The sequence below is a fragment of the Triturus cristatus genome, chromosome 12 (genome assembly GCF_964204655.1).
Source record: "Triturus cristatus chromosome 12, aTriCri1.1, whole genome shotgun sequence".
NCBI classification, from domain to species: Eukaryota; Metazoa; Chordata; class Amphibia; order Caudata; family Salamandridae; genus Triturus; species Triturus cristatus.
This window is the reverse complement of record NC_140595.1, coordinates 652,127,985-652,141,097: the sequence shown is the minus strand read 5'-3', so window position 1 is coordinate 652,141,097 and position 13,113 is coordinate 652,127,985.

The window sequence follows — 13,113 nt, the reverse complement described above, 5'->3', positions numbered from 1 at the left end:
GTTAGCATTCAGCAGAAATCAGTTTCTCACAAATGAGAGGCAAATGCAAACACATTTGAAAATAGCATGGCACATTTTCCTACCACTTTAAAAGTTGTGTTTTACATTTTATGTTAAGGAAGATATTTAAGTGCCTTGAACATGTTAGATATTATGGAGTATGTCTTCACCATAAGTTAAGATGTACTGGTATCACCCAGGAATACTGTTTTCTGCCTAGAATCACACCATGAGACAGTGTGCACACAGGAATTGTTATCAGAGATTTAATTTGTGTTGCTCTTGCCCTGTTAGCCTTGCACTCGCAGGAAAGGGGCAGCTTGTTTTTTGTAACACATGGTCATGGTCACAGTACTAAATGTGCTTTCAAATTGCCAAAGAAAATATCGCTTTCTGCCTAGAATCACACCATGAGTCTGTGTGCACACAGGAATTTTTGTCAGAGATTTAATTTGTGTTGCTGTTGTTCTGTAAAACTTGCACTTTCAGGAAAGGGCCAGCTTGTTTTCGTCAACTGTGATGGTTAGCACTCAGTAGAAATCACTATCTCACAAATGAGAGGCAAATGCTAACACATTTCAAATCAACAGGGTAGATTTTCCATCAAATCTTGCAATGGGTGAGGTAGTTCCTACATGTTCAAAACTCCAATTAACCCTTACCACACATGTACTCTTACACACATCTCTGCAGTCTTCATGCAGTTGTGGAAGTCTCCATGCAGATCTCTGTTGCACCTGACAATACACAGTCTCCAGAAACACACTCTTTGTACACATGCAGCAGCTTCACCTACACTCCCATGCATACTACTCAGCTCTGTGTTGTGTTTCAGATAGCAGTGTGTAACGCAAACACATTCAACGTCACCAAGGCTCATTTCCTTTGCTGTAGTCTAATCACTCACCCTGTAACACATGGTCATGGTCTCAAGGAGCTGTTAGGACATGTGCTCTTTTCTGCTTGTCTAAAATATAAGGAAAATGTGTCAGGCTGTCACAGTAATTATCACTTGCTCCACCACAGTACTAAATGTGCTTTCAAATTGCCAAAGAAAATATCGCTTTCTGCCTAGAATCACACCATGAGTCTGTGTGCACACAGAAATTGTTGTCAGAGATTTAATTTGTGTTGCTGTTGTTCTGTAAAACTTGCACTTTCAGGAAAGGGCCAGCTTGTTTTCTTCAACTGTGATGGTTAGCACTCATTAGAAATCACTATCTCAAAAATGAGAGGCAAATGCTAACACATTTCAAATCAACAAGGTAGATTTTCCATCAAATCTTGCAATGGGTGAGGTAGTTCCTACATGTTCAAAACTCCAATTAACCCTTACCACACATGTACTCTTTAACACATCTCTGCAGTCTTCATGCAGTTGTGGAAGTCTCCATGCAGATCTCTCTTGCACCTGACAATACACAGTCTCCAGAAACACACTCTTTGCACACATGCAGGAGCTTCACCTACACTCCCGTACGTACTACTCAGCTCTGTGTGGTGTTTCAGATATCAGTGTGTAACGCAAACACATTCAACGTTACCAAGGCTCATTTCCTTTGCTCTAGTCTAATCACTCACCCTGTAACACATGGTCATGGTCTCAAGTAGCTGTAAGGACATGTGCTCTTTTCTGCTTCTCTAAAATATAAGAAAAATGTGTCAGGCTGTCACAGTAATTATCACTTGCTCCTCCACAGTACTAAATGTGCTTTCAAATTGCCAAAGAAAATATCGCTTTCTGCCTAGAATCACACCATGAGTCTGTGTGCACACAGCAATTGTTGTCAGAGATTGCAGGTATTGCTGAGCAACAGTGAAAAAATTTAAAGATGCCTATAAAGTCAAGAAAGAGAAAAGAAAAGCAGCAACAACTATATTTGAAGACAACTGGTAAAAAAAAAAATAGGAGGAGAAGCTCGTGTTGGAAAAAAGAAAAAGTCTTCTGGTAAGCAGACTAAAGAATTTTTAAAAAATATCTTCAAAAAAATAAAATGTTAAAAAGATATCTTCAAACAGTGTTTCAAGTACAAAACAACAACAGAGTTGACAGCAAAAATAAAATGCTAATGTACAATCAGAAGTAAGAAAGAGTGACTTAACACGAAAAATAGATTTTACAAACATTTGTCGAAAAATGTTTCAGAGAAGAGTGATGTTAAATTGGCTAAAGGATGTGAAAAAATATAAGAAGAAAACCAAATTTTATAAGAAAAAGAAATTTATTGAAACTATTGTTACGAAGGCTTTGGAAATAAAAAAAAAACGATTCATTTTAATTTTGAACAGGATGCGTAGATTAGATAAATTAGTCAATGCAATGAAGTCACAAAGCAAAAGGAAAAGAGTAGTGAAAAAAAATAACTTTTGTAAAGTGTTCTTAGGAGAATGGAAGCATAGTTCAAGGACTGAACCATTTTTTAATGAAGAGAGTTATCTTCAAAGTAATAGTTTGTTGCATGCAGTTGACACCAATGGTAGAGCATATGAAGTTAAAGATGGTTGTGTAATGGAAAAGGAGAAAATGGTTCCAAGAAATGAGGAAGAAGTGATGGCTGCTGAGGTTATGGGGAGATGTCCTAAAGCCCCAGTGTACACTTGGAATTGTAGTAGTATTTGTACTGTGCGTCAGGAATCCATTGATAAATTACGTGACTTTCTAAGAGAATATAGTAAAAAGAGTGTTAAACAGAAGATTAAGGTGCTTCAAAGACTAGATCCATGCAGAGTGAGAGAGAATACTGGTTTGCAAGGACATTCTCTGGCTTGTCTATCTAGGAAAGTGTGTAAAAGTGTTTTTCACCATTTTAGGATGCTGGCAGTACATCATACTGAAATGAGAAAGTTTGTGAGAACATTGTATTTTGCTAAAAGTCCAGCACTAAAGTTAAATGAGTTGAATAATGCTCTGTTCCGTGGATCTGTATCAGATGTAGTGAAGGTTACTGATGAGATTCAGTTTTGTTACTTTGGTCCAGAACACGAAAGTGCAGAAAATGACACAGTTATTGATGAAAATGTGGAAGAGAATGTAGAACTTACTGTTAGTAAAAACTTTGAAGATGAAATGACAACATTTACTATCATCTCTAATGAAAGACCAAATATTACTTGTATTTGTTGCCGGAGAAGCCATTATAAAATTCAAACAAGGAATGTTGATCTGTATAAAAAAAGTGAAAATGAAGATAATTATAAGTGGAAAGATTTTGCAACATATATATTTCTGGAAAATTGTTTTGAATTGGGTGAAGATCAGCGTATTTGTAAATACTGTTATAACAAGTTAGAAGAAAATAGAATGCCAGCTAGAGCTGTACATAATAAATTAGAATTGGTTGAGATTCCTCCAGAACTTTCTGATTTAAATACGTATGAGTCTATACTCATTCAATGTGTCCATCCGTTTCAGACCATAGTGCGTATGGAGCCAAAAACAGGTAAATTACCTCCTTCGGATTTACAAAGAGGTTTAAAAGGAAGAGTTCTCTATTTGCCATTGGATTTGAAAAAAAATATGGAAACAATTGATGCAGATACTTTGGAAACTGAACCATTAGTTATTCTGGTTAATGGTATCTACAAAGAATAAGAAAATTTGGCAGGAGCTGGTGGATGTACGAAAAGTACAAAGAGCAAATTTGTATTTGAAAAAAAATAATAAATGGTATGAAGCAATTTATATGGATGAAGATGAAGAAGTTTTACTAGAAGACACAGGAATACCAACTGGGCAAATTGAAAAAGTGGATAAGTCAAAAGAAGAAGAAATTCATGAACATTTCAGAATACATCCTCTTCATTCTAAAGAAGTTATGGGAAACACTATTGATCTGTTTCAGATGAAGAAAGCAAAAGGAACTCCTGTGAGTGTATGGGAGGAGAGCTTGGAAGCTCGTTGTTTTCCCCAACTGTTTCCTACAGGAGAAGGTGGACGATATGATGAACATCCAGTACAGATTCCTGCTTCGGAGTATCGGACTACAAGATTATATGCAGAAGATCCAAGATTTCGTCAAAGTATTCCTTATTTATTCCATCTTTTATTTGAAAGTGACTTGTCTGCACTATCTTATGCAGTAAATCACATTTTAAAAACTGGAGTACATCTACATAATGTGTCAGCAAAGGACTTTATCAACAAAGTGCAACAGCGAGATGATCATTTGGAATCTCAATTGATCAATTTGATGGCTTGTCAGCGTGGGACTAATGAATATTGGTACCGACGCCATGGAGAATTGAAGGGTATGTTACGGAATTTAGGAACTCCTACATGGTTCCTTACCCTGAGCTGTGCTGAGTACGCTTGGGAGGATTTACTGGATTTTCTGCGAGAGGCAAATTCAAACATTAAAAACATACAATACAAGACAGCAGGAGAATTGTGCTCATTGGATCCGGTTAATGTTTGCAGATATTTTAATCATAGATTTGAGGCTATGATGTCCTTCATCTGCAATAAAAAAAATCCACCTCTTGGAGAAGTTGTGGATTTCTTTTGGAGAAAAGAGTACCAAGCAAGAGGTGCTCCTCATATTCATATGCTGTTGTGGATTAAGGATGCCCCAAAATTTGCAACAGATGCTGATGAAGCAGTTTTATCTTTCATTGAAGAATATGCAACATGTGCTATACCTAAAAGCACAGAAGAGAAAAACTTAAAAGAGCAAGTTTTACGTTTCCAAAGTCATCGGTGTGGAAAATACTGTCGGCGAAAGTACAAGAGTAAAGATAAATTCTACACAAAATGTCGATTTGGATTTCCACGACCTGTTCTTTCAAAAGGAAGAGTAAACAGTTTTATGTCAGCTGTGCGACATACTATTACAAGAAAATCGCCTAAGAATACCTACAACCTAAGAAGAAAAGAAGAGTCAAAATATATAAATGACTACAACCCAGTCATTTTATCCATGTGGAATGCTAACATGGATATACAGTATGTGGCTGACAATTCTATTGCTGTTGCTTGGTATGTCACATCTTACATCACTAAATCTGAGAAAACGGAATTGAAGGAAATGTGGGAAGAGGTTTCTCACGAGAAGACTGTCAGTAAGAAGCTATATAGTTTCAGTTTAAATATGTTATCGCATCGAGAAATTGGATCCTACGAATGCTCAGATAGGTTATCATCTGCAAGTCTGTACTCGAAATCAAGAAGAATAATTTGGGTACGTTTAGGCCTTGCAGGAATGCGAAATCGGGTACTGAAATCTATTCGAGAAATTGAATATTTAGCTGAGTACGAACCAGAAAGTCCAGACATTTTAAGAACAAACATGTTGGACACATATTACCCACAAAGAAGTCATCACCTTGAGAACATGTGTCTCTATGAAGTGCTGCAGAACTTCATTTTTAAACGGAATGCCACAGAAGACATCAACAATGGAAAATATAAAGTCAGTGGTGAGGAAGGATGTTTGGTGAAGCAAACAAAAGGAAGTTTCATAAATCACCGGAAGCTGAGTTGCGACACTCCTGACAAAAAGGAATTTTACTACTTGGCACTTTTGCAGCTGTTTAAACCATGGCGTTCAGAGGACGAACTACTTGGAGAATTCCAGAGTTATGAAGATTCCTTCAATGCTAGCAAAGACAGGATAGAATGCAGTACTTTCACAACTTATGTTCAAATGTTAAATGAAGAAATTGAACAAGAAGCAACAATTGCAGCTGAAGTAGCTAGAGACAGTTCTCAAGACAGTCAAAGTTCCGGGACGTTCAGTCAAGATCCTCTAGGACAACCAATCGTAGAAAATGAAGCAGCAATAGCCATGACTGAAGTCGAAACAGCTATAAATCAAGCTCAGGATGATTTAATAAACTTACCGAATTTGGAAGAACAACTGAATGATGAACAACAACAAATTTATGAAGAAGTCAGGAAAAAAATTGATCACGGATTACTACATGAAAATAAAGAGTGCTCATGCACATCTTTTGAACCAATGAGAATGTATGTAAGTGGACAAGCAGGAACTGGAAAAAGTTTCTTAATTAATGTAATTAGAAGCTACCTACAGAACAAAACGGATTCAACTTTGTCTTGTGTTGTTACTGCTCCAACTGGGTTAGCAGCGTATAACATAAAAGGAGTTACCTTACATCGTTTGCTAATGTTACCAGTAGAGCATGAGAACAAAATACAATACCACAAACTAGCAGGAGAAGCATGCTTGGAAGTTTCAAGAGTATTGAAGAAAATGAAAGTACTCATTATTGATGAGGTAAGCATGGTATCAAACTTAATGCTTGCCTTTGTGCATTTAAGAATGCAGCAAATACTAAAGACAGACTATGACGTGTTATTTGGAGGAAAACACGTCATAGTTTTTGGGGATCTTTTGCAACTTACTCTAGTTAAAGGACAACCGGTATTCCATACACTTACACATGAAGACACGAAAACGTTGTTAGGAAGTATAGGCAATGTAAATATTTGGACGTATTTTGAGTATAAGGAACTCATTACCAATATGAGGCAAGCCAATGATGAGGATTATGAAAGTATTCTGAAAGATATAAGAATTGGACTACTCACAGAACATGGCAGAAAAGCATTACAGAGTCGATTGCTGAGTAATTTGTTTACAACAGAAGAAATAGTTCCAGAGAAAATATACAAGAAAATTGCTGAAAAAAATACTGTAATCTGCTTAATGCCAACACTACATGAATGCTCTGTATTCAATCAAGAACTTTTGAAATTGGAAAATGAAGAGATCATAAAACTGGAAGCTGTGGATAAAATTCAACATGAACGAATAACTATTATATTGACAGGCAAATTGGCTACTAAATTGGATTCTCTGGAGAAAAACATTTCAAAAACAGCTGGTTTGGAAAAGAATCTTTATGTATGTATGAACTGTAGAGTAATTTTAAGACGTAATTTGGATGTAGAAAAAGGTTTAGTGAATGGAGCTATGGGTAAAGTTGTGGGTTTTGTAAAGTACCAGAAAAAAGACGGAATTGAATTCTTAAAAATACAATTTGATCAGATTGAAGAGGTTAAAGACATTAGTGGTTGTTCAGTTCATTTTTTGCTAGTGAAAGACTTATATGTACGTAGGAAGCAGTTTCCGTTTTCTCTAGCATATGCTGTAACTATTCACAAGTCTCAAGGATTAACTGTAGATAGTGCTTTTGTAAACATTGGATCTAGTGTGTTTAATGAAGGTATGGCATATGTTGCTTTGTCACGCGTGAAAAAATTATCTGGTTTATTCATGATAGACTTTGATGACTCAAAAGTTAGTGCTGATGCAAACTGTGTAAAGGAATATAATAGATTAAGAAGAAGCTATGCTCCTCATTTAGGTCAGTATCCAGTGTTTGAAAAATGTGTTGTTTGTCGGAAAAGGAGATTTGAGAATATCTGTAATGAGGATGTACAGAAGAGAAAACAAAAAGACAGTGATGTGACTGCAAGCAAAAAGAAAAAGGACAGTGTGGAAGAGGTTGTTGGTTGTCATTGTGAAAATAGCTCTGGTGTCAACTGCTACGCAAATGTAGTGCTGAATGCTGAGCAGATAATAGTAAATCAGGGAAAAAGATTCTGTTCTTTGCTGAGTCTCCTTTATGAGAAGCTGAGTAATGATAAAACTAAAATAGAAAGTGCTTCTGATGTTAGAAATCTTTTAGATGTCTGTTCTGGATGTACACAGTTTACACAAAATGTCCAGCAAGATGCACAGGAATTCTTAATGTACATGCTGATGGTACTGGGAGATGAAGGGGTAGAAGTAGAAAATGTATTTGGTGTCTCTTATAAATGGGAACATTGTTGTGAAAACTGTATGAACACATGCAGTAGTAATGTTGATTCTGAAAGGTTCATATATTTACCATTACCAGAAAGTAAATCACTGACTTTTAGTAAATTAGTTAAAGATGCTAATCACAACATGGAATGTTCTGAATGTAAATCTGAAATGTTGTCAACGTTATTTTTAAAGAAATATGGACAGCATGTAATTTTAATGGTACAACGTTGTAGAGCTGATGGAACAACATTGGAAACTTTACTAAAGAAGTTTGTTGGTAATCAATTATCTATATCTGGAAAAATATTTGCAGCAGTTGCAATAATTTTTCATGACGGTCCTTCTATAACTTCTGGTCATTACACAGTTTATCTTAAATGTGAAAAAGGATGGAAACTGTGTAAATGATTCTCAATTGATTTTCAAGCAACGTTTGCCTTATGATTTACCCAATTGTTACTTAATTTTTCTGAAACCCAAATTTTAAATACTAAATTCAGCATCTGAAGAAAGCATTATTTAAATTTTAAAGGATTAAAATTGAATATTGAACTCAAAAAGGATTTTAAACTTACCATTTGGCCTCAAGGAAAGGTAAAACAAACAATTGTGGACTTCTTTGACAGATATTATTTTGGCATATGTTCTTTTGCAACAAGGTTTACAGACGTTATTTCTTGAAAATTATTATTGTACTTAAAAGGTATTTTTAATATATATGTGACATTTCTATCAAGGTATGTTTTAGTGAGGATTCATTTTGGGCTTTTTTAAACAATCTTTCAGATTGTTTTTTTTTTGCCCGCTGTTAAATGATGAATACAATTGATTTCACTATTTTCAGTGAAAATCAAAACATTCTGAAAACAGCAAAAAAAGAGCAAAAAATTGCTTTGCTAAATATGACAAAACATGAACTGTTTAATAAAATATATTGTTGAATATTAATACTTTTTTTCTTTTTTTCAGAACTAGAAAGAACATTTAGAAAATGTAATTCAGTTTCCTTGCAATTAAATAAAAACATTTATTTCTAAATAAGTTACTTTGATGGTCAGGTAAGTTTCAAATATCTGTATTTCTCACTCCTTTCGTTTCATGTTTCCTTTTCTTCACCTCTCCTCACTCTGCTATTCTCATTTCTCTTCTCTCTCTCTTTTCCTGCTTTACTACTCTTTCGTAACTCCCTCACTCCTTCTCTACTACTCCCCTACCTTTACTACCTCCATCACTAATTTTTCATCCATGTTTCTTTCTCTGTATCCATATGTCTTAGTCTTTTTAACTGCCTTACTCCTTCTCAGTTGTTTGCTCTCTGTCTCTGTATCTGTCACTCTCTCTTTGTCTGTTTTACCCTTAATTTCCTTAATATCTCTGGGGCAGATTTACAAGCCACCTGCGCCACCACTACGTCACTTTTCTTGACGTACTAGTGGCGCAGGGTGCTCCTCCATATTTACAAGGAGAGGATAAGCCACTCTGTGTGTCTTTTCCTCTCCTTGTAAATACAGCCAATTCAAACGCAGCACTGTGTGTTGAAGGGGTATTCTATGGGTGTTGTTGTTTGTGTTCCCACACAACACTTATAGAACTACACCAATCTCCTGATTTACGAGAAATCATAAGTCTGAACTTGTGTGTGAATACTACGCCACCCTAGAGGTGACATAGCGAAGCAAAAACAAGGAGAAATGTTTTCATTTCTCTTCATTTTTTCCTCTTTCAGTGCGTGCTGCATGCTACAGCATGTATTGAAAGAGGAAAAAGCCTCTTGTGATTGTTTTTTTGGGAGGAAGGTGTCTCATCCTGCACAAGAACAGTTTCCCCACCACACAGGCATCCTTGCACCATGGTGCAAGGGAGCCTGCGTCGGCGTATGGCTGCAGTTTTGGCGCCAGTGCAAGGAAAGCATAGAGATGCGACATTTTCTTGTAAATATATCGCATCTCTGTGCTTAGAAAGTAACGCAGCATGGCACAGCATTATGACTTCCTGCACAATGTTGCGTATGTTTGTAAAAAATCTGCCCCTTTGTTTCTACCACTCCTCCTCTCTGCATCACTCATTTTCAATCTATGTTAATTTTTTAACCTTGTCCGTCATTCTCTTTCCCTCACCTTGCCTAACTGTTACTATCCTTTCCACATAGTCACTCCTATTCTCCTACTTCTCTTCCTTCTGTATGTATCTCACACTCCTTCTCCTTTTTGCAATCTTTCCTTCAATCTCCTTCACTCTGTTTTGCTCATTGACATCCTGTCTCCCTTTCTCTCAGTGCAGTTTCCTAAATCCGTCCATCTCCTCACTCTCCATTTCTCATTTTCCCTTACCCCCTTTTCTAATCCTCATGCCCTTTTAAAAAAAAAAAAATCAAATTTAACTGTTTTGATGTTGGTTGGCTCTAAAATGAGCTATTATCTTTTTTGATAGGTTTAGGGTACCTATACGTAAGTACCGATGCAGAGTTTAAAGTTTAATAGGAAGACTCTCTTCCCTTCATCTGTGAAATGTACACCATCTCTTTTTTAATTGCTTTGCCACTCCCCTCTCTTTGTCAGGGAGTCCCTGAAGGTTTACTAAAGTTGAAAAAAATGATTATTTTTCTTTAAAAACATCATTGGGTGCGCGCAGCGTGCGCGACCCCCAAAAAAAATTGACGAATAGATTCAAAAAACAAGTTTTTGTGTTTAGATTTTAGGTGGCTCTAAAAAGAGCCCTTGAGTTAATGTAGGGACAGAGGAAGAGAAAAACGAAAAAAACTAAACAAAACTATGGCCTAGTGCAAGAGTGCTGCTCAAATCTTCTCTGAACGAGATCAACACTGCTCTCACCCATAGAAATAAGAGTACCACAATCCATGCACCGTGTAGACATCCTCGCAAAACAAGGACGTATATCCAGAGGTGTGGAAGAAGGTGAAGGCACCATCGCAGAAGAAGTGCTCGGCTGAGCTGCCGAAGATGTGCTCGGCTGAGCTGCTGCAGATGTCGTCGGCTGAGCAGGTGGAGGGTTTGCCCCAGAAGCTCGACGAAAAGTCGCAGGATGCATTTTTTCAACGTGCCTCAACATTGTGTGAATACTAAAATAGTACTTCATATTAGCATTCCCACGTGATAAGGTCCGCTGACAAAGTATGCAGGTGACTTTTGGTGCATTCACCTTCTTTTGCCCCTCAGGAAAAGTGAAAAACTGCCATATAAAGGAGTCTTTCTGCTTCCTCTGCCTCTGTCTCTCAAGAGTGTCCTGTTCACTCTCAGAAGATGGCTGGTGCTCTGCCATTGTGTCACAAAAACAGAGTAGCTCCTTCTCCAAGGGAATCAGAACTAATAATGAGGGGAGTGGGTGTGGTTTTGGAAGAATCTGGAACTGAAAGTACTTTGAACCAATGAAAAGTGATGTTTCTTGATCACATGACTTGCCATGAGGGGATTGGGTGTGGTGTTGAAACAATCTGGAACTGAAAGTAATGAAAACCAATTAAAAGTGTTGTTTTATTAATCACATAACTCGAGGTGCGCGCACGGAGCAAGCTCAGAGCGCGCACGGTGCAACTACGCATGCGCGAACGTGTACGCGCGCATGCGCATAAGTATTATGCACGTACGTAGCGCGCATACGCAGCACGCGCGCATGCACGAACGTCAGCGCGTGTACTCCGCGTGTATGCACGAGTGTAGCGCGCGGAGCACGTACAAGGCATGCAAGCGTACGTGGAGAACGTATGTATGCACAAACCACATACGTACGCATGCGTACTGTGTGCGCGCTGCGAGCGCGTACTAAAACGTACGTAGATAACGTACGCTTGCGTACACAAAAAATGTACGCATGCGTACTAGGTGCGCGCTGCGAGCGCGCACTAAAACGTATGTATGCGTACGTAGATAACGTACGCATGTGTACATGAAAAACGTACGCATGCGTACTAGGTGCGCGCTCTGTGCGCGCACCCTAAAATTTTTTAGAAAAAAAAAATGAAATAAAGTGTACATAAGTTAATAGAAGATATTAACTATGCTGTTCAACTTTATCCAAATTCAAAGTAAAAAAAAAATGAGCCACACCAAATTAAAGGATACAGATAATCTATAAATGTATACATAGGTAAAGTTTTGTAAAAAAATATATAAAAAATATATTACAAAATTCTAAAATTAGCATTTAAAAAACCTTTGAAATTCACTCAAAAAACCATAGGTTTCACACACGTTATAGTTAGGAATTAGCATTTAAAAAACCTTGCAAATTCACTGAAAAAAACCATAGGTTTCACACATGTTATAGTTAGCTGGCCATTTCACTCGTAAAAAAACAATGAAATTCCAATGTTATAGTTAGTTCACCTAACTATAACTTGCGAGCCCGAAATCCACTGCTGATGACGTCACATATTACATCACTCATGACATGGTCAGTGACATCACTGATGACATCACTGATGACATCTCAAATGACATCACTGATGACATCACTGATGACGTCATGTATATGATAAAATAGTACATCTTCTCCCACCCTAAAATAAATTTAGAAACACCAACTCAAACTTTCAGATGGGCAATTTGAAAACCATAGATACTCCAATACCAATAACTACATACCTACACATTGACTCTTAGATCTACATGCACCTCAATTCACTCACCTGTACAGTCACTTATACTTACAGTCACTCCATTGAAGACTATCATATGCATTTATAAACATATATAGACACTCACACACTACCAATCAAGCATTTAGGTAATGACACACCTAGTCAGTTGTGCAAATAAATAAGCACAGTCAAATTAACTCACCTATACAGTTAAACACACTCAAGATTACTTACTTATAAAAATAAAAAAACATTTTGACACTCTTACACAATTTCTAGTACAAGCACACACTCATTCATACAGCCAGTTCCGCTATCACACACTCACAGATATAGATACTTATATACTCTTACACACATATACACTGTGTTTCATATATGTACTTACTGTCACATCTACAACTAAGATGCACATTCAATCCCTAACACACCCATACATACACTCACTCAACCATACAGTCCGTCACAGTTGCACTCTTAAAACCATGCACCCATAGGATCACCCACTCATATATCTATGCACAGAGTCACACACACCTCTCCCACTCATACACTCAGGCACCCATACAGATACTCAGATAACAAATACATAACCCATATAAATACTCATATAGCTATTCACAAAACCATGCAGCCACTTATACACCAACACACAGACACATACAGACATTCACACAGTTCTGTCACTACTCTGCAGTTATATACATTTAATGACTTACATATAGACTCAGTTATGCACCC